A 10,583-nucleotide genomic window follows, 5' to 3' on the forward strand; every position below is an offset into this window, starting at 1 on the left:
CAGCGTGCATATCTCTGTCTTCAGCTCTACTTCCCCTTTTCCTTCAGCTTTTAGGAAACCGGAGTCAGACAGACCAATCATTTCTGTGTGTTTCTCGAACTTTGTGAATAACTGTTTCTCACAACACATGTGGCTTGTGGCACCACTATCCAAACACCACATACTCTTTTTCAAATTATCTGCGTCCAACGCATTTAATAGACTGCACTGCTTGTTCTCCACTCTTGCTGCCCTTTCCACATTTGCGCTCTCCTTCTTACACTGAGCCTTCAGATGCCCGCGCTCACCACACTTGAAACATATCATTGTATTGTTTCTCTTCTTTAGCGCTCTGTGCGCGGCCGGCTTATGTACTGCGGTATATGCCTTTGCGTATTCCTTTTGATCTTCTGTGTTTCCCTTTCGTTCGCCTTCTTCCTTCAGTTTTACGCATAGAACATCGAAAGTCGGCAGACTGTCGCGCGTCTCTATGGCGACAACGAAATTTTCGAATTGTTCTGGAAGGCTTGACAACAGAATGCCACCAGATGCCACACTCCACAATTCAGCGTGCACCAACACAGACCGCATTTGAATACACCAGGAGTCATAATTTCCCTCCTCTTATTTGTCTATTTGATACATCCCGCTCATTGCTGATTATCGTTTAGTCTCTGAGTCACACCGATGTTAATAGTTCGTAACTAAAACAATCACTTTACTTTTAATTTACAAAATCCGAACCTGGGCCCATAACCTGTTGGACAGAATTTCGCTGCCGTTGCAAGGGAAGTTCTTGTACCGAAAAGTAAAAACGCAACCATTCATATGTAAGGTTTATTTGTGACTAATAAATGCTCTGCTCGCAGGCAGATAGAGACCGAAACGAAAGGGAGAACAAAAAGGGAGATAAGAGAACGTCGCTTCGTTACGTCTCTCACTCATACATACGTCTACATACTCATATGTCTGTCAATACATGCGTGCATTGCTAGAGATGGTCATTCTTCAACACTATATCTATTCATCTCTTTTCCTTTATATATAAGATGTGAGATTCCATGCTCCTTCAACATCTTAAAGGGTGTTTTTGTGGAAAATTTGGTCACATAACTTTTAGGTAAAAATATCCAAAGCGATTCGTTGTCCTTATCAGTTAAATAAAGGACTACTTTATTTCCAAATGATGTTTTTTTGATTTTACATCCATTGATCTTGTACTCAAATCCTATGCACAGGTCCTCAACCTTGGTGTATCCAACCGCCGGCTTTGTCTCGTTAAGTAATTCTAGGAAAGCCTAGGTATATATTTGATTAAGTGCTTATCATTTTCTATATAGAGATTTAAATATTCTTACATACCATTATAGTAATAGAAACTATTCAACCTACTAACGATTTTATACTAAATTATTTAAAAGATTGCATGATCTTTTATACTCTTATTAATTCAATTTTATACAAATGTGATCTGAGCAGATTGGTAGTTGAGTGATAATAAGTAAATGGTTTTAAAGCTGTAATGGCCAGATGTCTTAAGTCTGATTGGTGGTTGAGTAATAAGGGATGAACTATGGATACACTGCTGTATATTTGTTCAAATATTATATTTACATTTTTGGTCTTATATAACAGTCAACATGAAAAAATTATATAAACAGAACAAACTGCATAGAATTTTTGTTTATATGCTGATCACTTCCTATATAAGAACTGTAAGTTACTGAGATAGGTTAGTTCACTTTTACTTCGAAATGAGGACATTTCATTGCGAGTTGCGCTATTTAAAAACATCTTTTAGTTCCCGCAATGAACTGAAAAAACACACCTTAAAAATCCACAACTTTAGTTATTCAAAATCAAAATCATCATTTTATCGATGTTACTTATGTCCAGGAACTGAACTGTTTTGGTTGAGAATTGACTTCAATATGCATATTTTATTTAAGCATAACATGGAATTAAAGCGAAAAATATAAAATAAATATTCAAAAATGAAATAATCTGTGCGATTTAAAATATAAATACCTTTACATAAATTTACCAACTAAGTATAATATGATGTGAAAATGACTCAATAAATTCATTCAAAAGCATCAGTATTCTACCTGAAATCCACTTATTCTTTTTGTGTAATCCTCACTTGGAAGAAACCTGTTTCAAACGAATCCTATGATTCTCTTGTAATAAGAGGAAGTGAAATTCAACCAATCAAAAGTAAAACAGCAAACATTTAAAATAAATAGTGGTTAAATGTGTTATATTTATTATATACATATGTATATATTATTTTTAGAAAAATACATAAAATATTCTTATTATATAAATATGTATTCGTATTATTAAAATTTCGCCTCAGCTAATTTTACCGCAGCAATTAAGTCATCATCATCTTCATCCCGAAGTAGTTCCAGGAGTTGAGATCTTTTATCATCATCCTGATTATCTACTAAATCGAAAATGTTGTCATCATCCGGGAAAATGTATGATGGATTATAATTATTAGGCGTTGCATTCCTTGGGTCATCGTCGTCATCATCCCATTTAATGTCACTTAACCAGGTCAAGTTGCTCTCGAGATAGGTTTGGGTCTTAATCCCAAAAATCAAGGACAGGTCTACGGAGCTACGGAGACAAATAAGAGGAGGGAAATTATGACTCCTGGTGTATTCAAATGCGGTCTGTGTTGGTGCACGCTGAATTGTGGAGTGTGGCATCTGGTGACCTGCTACCAACGAATGTTCCCGAAGGTGTGAATTGGCAGGCCAAGGCTGAAAAGGCGCTGGCCATGGTCACATTGAGTGTGAAAACTTCACAGTTGGGATACATTAAAAATTGCAGTAAGTCGTCCGAAGCATGGAACAAATTAAAGAGTGTTCATCAACCAAGTGGACCTGTACGAAAGGTTCAACTGTACAAGAAATTGCTAAGCAAGCGCATGGACCAAAGGCAAAGCATTTCAAGCTACATTAATGAGTTCGTGGATATTCTTGATGGCCTTGGGTCAGTAGGAATCGAGCTAAATGATGAATTGCGCTCAATTGTTTTGTTGTCAAGCCTTCCAGAACAATTCGAAAATTTCGTTGTCGCCATAGAGACGCGCGACAGTCTGCCGACTTTCGATGTTCTATGCGTAAAACTGAAGGAAGAAGGCGAACGAAAGGGAAACACAGAAGATCAAAAGGAATACGCAAAGGCATATACCGCAGTACATAAGCCGGCCGCGCACAGAGCGCTAAAGAAGAGAAACAATACAATGATATGTTTCAAGTGTGGTGAGCGCGGGCATCTGAAGGCTCAGTGTAAGAAGGAGAGCGCAAATGTGGAAAGGGCAGCAAGAGTGGAGAACAAGCAGTGCAGTCTATTAAATGCGTTGGACGCAGATAATTTGAAAAAGAGTATGTGGTGTTTGGATAGTGGTGCCACAAGCCACATGTGTTGTGAGAAACAGTTATTCACAAAGTTCGAGAAACACACAGAAATGATTGGTCTGTCTGACTCCGGTTTCCTAAAAGCTGAAGGAAAAGGGGAAGTAGAGCTGAAGACAGAGATATGCACGCTGCTGTTAAAGAATGTTCTCTATGTGCCCGAAATGAATGGAAATTATTTCTCGGTGAGCAGCGCTGTACAGAATAAATGTTTCGTCACTTTTGGACAAGAATATGCACGAGTTATCCAAAATGGCGAATGCATTGTAAAGGCGAACAGAGTTGGAAACTTGTATATGTTTTGAGGAAAACAAAACAACTGTTTTGCGGCGGTTAAGGCTGATGGTGCCCTGTGGCATAAACGGTACGGCCACTTGAACATCAGTAGTATGAAAGATTTGATCAGCAAAGGAATGGTGCGCGGCATTGAAAATATGGTTTTCCCGGCGAATATGAATTGCAAAACATGTATGGTCAGCAAGATTCATGCGCAACCATTTCCTGTTGCAACCACCAGTAGAGCTCAAGATATATTGGAACTAGTTCATGCAGATGTGTGCGGGCCCTTTGGCACACAGTCGCTTGCTGGATCAAAGTATTTTCTAACCTTCATCGATGACAAATCAAGGCGTATATTTGTGTATTTCCTGCGGACAAAGGATGAAGTCTTCCAGAAGTTCGTCGAGTTCAAAACCCTGGTTGAACGGAAAACGGGAAAAAGTCTCAAATGTATCCGGAGCGACAATGGCGGTGAATTTGTCAACAAATCGTTTGATGAATTTCTGAAAACTAATGGGATTGAGAGGCAGCTGACAGTGGCGTACACTCCACAGCAAAACGGCGTTGCTGAGAGGGCAAGCCGCACTCTGGTGGAAATGTCAAGATGTATGCTGGTCCAGTCAGGATTAGGCGAATCCTTGTGGGCTGAGGCAGTCAACGCAGCTGTGTATGTACGGAATCGATCACCGACCAAGGCGCTGACCAGTATGACGCCTATGGAAGCGTGGACTGGTAAGAAACCTTTTGTTGGTCATCTAAAGGTTTTTGGCTCCGTTGCAGTAGCTTTGGACAAGGGTCCAAGGAAGAGTAAACTTCAACCAAAAGGCAAAGAATATCGCATGATTGGATATTCAGTAGCGGCTAAGGGCTATCGACTGTATGACCCTGTGTCTCATCAGGTGATTGAGAGGCGAGATGTTCTCTTTGACGAGATCCAAGACGACAAGGATACAGTCACATTCGAACTTCCGAAGGCAGAAGTTAGCATGCAGTCAGGCGGCGATACTGATGACATTGACAGCAGCGGTGGAGACAGCAGCAATGGTGCAAGCGTTGACGGGGAGAATCCCAGTAGCAGAGGTACTGATGGGTACGAGAGCGCAACAGAAAAGGTTGAGTCAGATGAGCCAGCTCCTCGCGTTGGACCTGGCAGACCAAGGCTGATTCGGACCGGCAAACCTGGCCGTCCGAGAAAGGAGTACAACATTCTTGGTGCTCTGGTTGCCAGCGACGTAAAGATTCCAGTATCCTACGAGGAGGCGTTGATCAGTATTCATGCATCACATTGGTCCGAAGCGATGCAACGCGAATATGAGGCATTAATGGCAAACGAGACATGGCAGTTGGCAGACTTACCGGCAGGACAACGAGCAGTTGGATGCAAATGGGTATATAGCCTGAAACGCGACAAAGATGGTCAAATCGAACGATTCAAGGCGCGGCTGGTGGCAAAAGGTTGCTCCCAGCAGTACGGCATAAACTATGCGGAAACATTTTCTCCAGTCTGCAGACTGGAGAGCGTGCGATTTATTCTTGCGCTAGCAGCAGAATTGAAATTATATGTCAACCAAATGGATGTATGTACGGCATACCTCAACAGTGACCTGAGCGATACGGTGTACATGAAGCAACCACAAGGGTACATTGATCGAGCTTATCCAGCGAAGGCTATGCTGCTTAAAAAGGCAATATATGGATTGAAGCAGTCAGGAAGGGAATGGAATTCGAAGCTGAATGGCGTCCTGACTAATCTGGGTTTTGTTTCCTGTGACAACGAGCCGTGCCTCTACCAGCAGAGAGGGAAAGGTAACTTATCGTTAATCTTGGTATATGTTGACGATTTACTTATAGCATGTCAGTCCAAAGAGGACATGCTCGGTATCAAATCGGCTATTTCAAATGCGTTCGAATGTATCGACAAAGGTGTTCCAGAGCTGTTTTTAAGCATGGAGGTGCACCGTGAAGGTGAGCTTGGGCCTATCACCATAGGCCACTCGCAATACATCAAGGAACTATTGCAAGCTCACGACATGGACAAATGTAGACCAGTGGCTACTCCGTTGGATGCGGGGTTCCAGGTGGATTGTACTAATGAGCAGTGTCAAAAGGTTGATCCTGTCATGTATCAATCCATGATTGGTGAGCTGATGTGGCTGGCACTCACAACCAGACCGGACATTTTGCATTCATTTGCAAAGTTGGCCCAGAGGAACAAAGATCCGCACGCAGAGCATCTGGCTGGTGTGAAGCACGTTCTGAGGTACTTTGCAGCGACGATGAACTTCAAACTACACTACAAAGGGTGTCACCAGCCACTTACTGGATATGTGGATGCGGATTGGGGCGGCGATCGAACTAACCGGAAGTCGTATACGGGCTATGTTTATTTTTTGGCAGGTGGCCCAATTTCTTGGCGATCTGAGAAACAACGCAGCGTGGCACTTAGCAGCACGGAGGCAGAATACATGGCACTGTCGGCTGCGTGTAAGGAGTCCATATTCTTACGTCGCTTAATCATTGAAATTGGCTGTGGAGATGAAGCTACCTCAACTACCTTATATGGCGATAATCTGAGCGCACAAGAGCTGGCTAGGAACCCAGTGCATCACTCAAGGACCAAGCATATTGATATTAGATATCACTTTGTACGACAGATTGTAGAAGAAGGTCAAGTTAAGTTAAAGTATGCTAGTACAACAGATATGATTGCAGATATCTTGACCAAGAATCTCCCTAAGAGAAAGCATGTCGAATTTACAAAATTGTTAAGTTTAAATTGAGTTAAATGGAAGCATGCACGCATTGAGGAAGGGTGTTGAAGAATGACCATCTCTAGCAATGCACGCATGTATTGACAGACATATGAGTATGTAGACGTATGTATGAGTGAGAGACGTAACGAAGCGACGTTCTCTTATCTCCCTTTTTGTTCTCCCTTTCGTTTCGGTCTCTATCTGCCTGCGAGCAGAGCATTTATTAGTCACAAATAAACCTTACATATGAATGGTTGCGTTTTTACTTCTCGGTACAAGAACTTCCCTTGCAACGGCAGCGAAATTCTGTCCAACAGCTATGGGACAGTGTTAGGTACACAAAGGAGGAATATAAATTATAGAGAAAGTAGAAAGGTTCAAGGGCATCGAAACCGTTTTTCAGGAAACACTTAAAAAATACCTCTAAACTATCACATTAGATTCATTGCAAAGGGATGACCTACCTGTTTGAGGGTTGTTTGAATCGCAACACGGGACCAATCGTAAAAACAGGTTCATTGACAGTAAGAGGGAGGAGAGAGAATATAAATGAGTGAAGGATCGATTTGAGAGGATTTTTACATGGTTGAGAAGGAGGATTGAGATCGAAGTTAGTTCACATTATCACCGATAGGTGGCGCCACCAAGTAGTAATGATAAGGGACGGCCGTATATTTACTATAAGTAGCTTTAATTAATTTTTATGTCTTCATATTATAATTTTATTCTTTGTGTGCTCCTATATATATCTCCATTAATTTGTGTTCTCTTACCATTCAACCCTCTATACGGACATCTAGAAACCTAGTTTTCCATCAAAAGTTAAGTGCAACATGTGTCATAAGTCCGTTGACTTTTCAGAGTTTCAATCTCATTATGAGAGATGCTCTGATTCTCGTAATAATGTGGTGTGTGTCCTTTGCTCTAAGTCCATCGACTTAATAGAGTTTGATAGTCATTATGAAGCATGCTTGGGACCTAGGAATGCTTTTGAGATTCTTATGAGCAAAGGATCTTATTCAAGTGATCTTCAAGGTCCTTCAACGTCAGGAGCTTCAAAACGGCCTCGATTGGATACTCCGATGGAACTAAGGATTATTGACTGTTCAATTTGCGGTGAAAGTTACCCTTCGACTAGGGAAAGACGCCATATGATGTCGGACAAACATAAGAATGCAAGAGCAGCTCAACTAGAGGAAAATGAAAACGTTATTTTAATTTCAACGGAGTCGCGATTTCCTTTAAAATCATATCGTGTTCACTCAAATAAAAGTGAACAGATTGATTTAAAAGAGTTTTTTCATGATTGCAAAAATGATATTATCAATTTATTGCGTCACTGCATGAGTGAGTACAGATCCATAAAATACAATTTAAAAGTATATGGATTATACGTTAAAAACACTGATGATGATGAAGGCTTAACAGAAACAATGAAGCATTTCATTACTCCATACAAACCAATATATGAAAACGAGCTGATTGATGATCATCTAAATGATACCATATAAAATTTGATAACTCTCAGCAGTGAATTCCAGGAGAAGGATTCAGGTTGGGCAATAAAGTGTTTTAAATATTTTGAACTTACCATGATAAAACTAGAGTATATCGCTGCAAACAGGTTTATCCAAGCTCCCAAAAAAATTAAGTCACGAAATGCACTCATAAATGTTAAAAATGACGATGATTTTTGTTTCAAGTGGTTTGTTTTAGCATCATTAGCCTATGGAAAACACCTTAAAACTATATATCAAACAGCAGCATTAAAAAAAATTTCCCGAGATAAGTAAACAATACCATCATCCTATCGATGAGGAAACATACTGCAAGACATCATTTATTATGAAGGAGTAAGATTAAATTTTTCCGGAATTGAGTTTCCAATAACAAGCAAAGGAATCAAGCGATTCGAATCAGCAAATGAGGATTAGCATCAATGTTTATGAAGTCGATGAGAATGGAAAAAACGTTGTGGGACCCACAGTGAGGACTAAGAAAATTCGGACTCACCACATAAACTTGCTTGGAATTAATAGTGATAATATGCAAATGATGCATTATGCATATATAACGTGCATGAGAAAATTATGCCATAATACTGCATATTTTTGCGAGAGCTGCTTGCAATTTTATAGTACAACAAATACTATACATGACACTAAAGAGTGTGGAAAAGTTGCTGCTTTGTACCCTGAACCTAATACCAAAACTGTATTCAAAAGTTTTTCTAAAAAACTATCTCCACCAGTAGTAATTTATGCTGACATCGAAGCAGTTTTGGAAAATTACCATATAAATCTTAATGATCCATCAAAATCATCAACTACTATGGCACAGAGGCAAACAGCATGTGCAGCATCATTTTATATTGTACATAAATACAATGATCATCTAAATGAGATGTGGACATACGAAGGTAAATATTTTAACATTCCAGCAAAGGCAATAAACTCATAAACATTATGATTTCGTTATTTCAGGACCGGATTGTATCCAAAAATTTAGTCAAGCACTTAGGATGAAAACCGATGGACTTTATGAGAAGTACTGGAAGTCCTATAAAAAACCAATCTATCAGTTTAACATTTGGGATGAGGATTACCAGGAACACGGTGTTTGCTATGCCTGCGAGAAACAAGTTTCTGATGATGATCGAGAAAAATTCTTCTGATCAGTTTACAGGACAATATGTAGGTCCTATTCATAAGCTGTGTAAACAGACATTTAGATTAAGCGATCCCTTTTTCCCGGTAGTTTTTCATAACTTGTCTCGTTATGATATACATTTATTTGTTACGTCAATAAAAGATGAACTAAGACCCATTCCTTGCAATAAAGAGTTATATCTTTGGACGTTGACATGCAAAGACTGCATCTTTCAAGAGGCGATGCAGTTACTGCACCGTCAAGTGGCCCGTGTGACCACAGCAGAAGGCTGTTACGCGCGGATCCCAGGCAAAACGCAGCCCTCCTCCCGACCAACCGACCGAGGGGCGCTGCCGCATGACGCGCGGTGTGTAGCCGAACCAAACGCGAACATGCAAGAAAGATAGCTATTAGACTAACATTCGAGGAAAATTAGTACTAAACTTTCTAAGAAACTAAGCATGCAATCAAAATACAAATACCACTACAGTTACTAATTAATAGAAAGGTGTGTAAGGATTAATAATTTAATAAGAGGAAGAGAATTAGTGGTGGATATAATATGGTAGAGGGAATTATAATCCGAGCATAAGACCCTAAACGGTTCATGCAAGGAATAATTCGATCTACAAAGTGGAAGGAACAACGGAATAAAATTTCTAGTCAGTCTAATAGGAATCGTGAAGTTTATGCGGCTCAACAGATCAGGGCTGTCTATGTCACCCCTGATCAAGTTATGCATAAATATCACACCAAGCATTTTTCTACGGTTAACTAAGGATGGGAGGTTTACTAATAGTAGTCTACTAGAGTAAGATGGGAGTCTTACACCCGCATCCCCGCAGGCCCCGCAGAGCAAAGAGTAAAAAGTTTTTCTGTACTGGTTCTATACGGTCCTGGTGTACTTTGTACTGAGGGCACCATACACAGGAGCCGTATTCTAAGATCGGACGAACAAGCGAGGTATAGAGAGTCTTTGTTATATAGGGGTCGTCAAATTCCTTTGACCACCTCTTTATAAACCCAAGCACGCCCATGGCCTTATTTACCATGGTAGAAATGTGTTCGGAAAACTTTAACATGGGGTCTAACATAACACCCAGATCATCCACCAGGGTAATTCTCTAAAGAGAACCACCAAATAGGGTGTAGGGAGCCAACAAAGGGCTAGAACGATGAAATGTCATAACTTTGCATTTCGAGGCATTAAGGTGTAACAAGTTTGCACAACATCATGACTGAAAGTTATTGAGATCGGATTGCAAGCGAGAATGAAATGAAATGTCCTTGTACTGGACACAGAGTTTAACATCATCCGCATACATAAGTACTCGAGAGTATGTTAATACTGAAGGCAAGTCATTAATAAAGAGTGTGAAGAGTAAGGGGCCTAGATGGCTGCCTTGTGGTACTCCCGAAGAAACTTTACTAGTAAAGAGAGGGAGCTTTTGAAGATGACTCTTTGAGACCTAGAACAAAGACAGCTAGAAATCCA

General features: G+C 40.3%; 1 long non-coding RNA gene across 1 annotated transcript; it reads left to right on the forward strand.

Moving 5' to 3' along the window:
• Positions 1-7,144: 7,144 nt before the first annotated feature.
• On the forward strand, positions 7,145-9,265 carry LOC117191346. The gene is made up of 2 exons (XR_004474015.1): positions 7,145-8,858; positions 8,923-9,265. It is a non-coding gene; the product is annotated as an uncharacterized LOC117191346 (long non-coding RNA).
• Positions 9,266-10,583: the final 1,318 nt, after the last annotated feature.

Source organism: Drosophila miranda, assembly GCF_003369915.1.
Source record: "Drosophila miranda strain MSH22 chromosome Y unlocalized genomic scaffold, D.miranda_PacBio2.1 Contig_Y1_pilon, whole genome shotgun sequence".
NCBI classification, from domain to species: Eukaryota; Metazoa; Arthropoda; class Insecta; order Diptera; family Drosophilidae; genus Drosophila; species Drosophila miranda.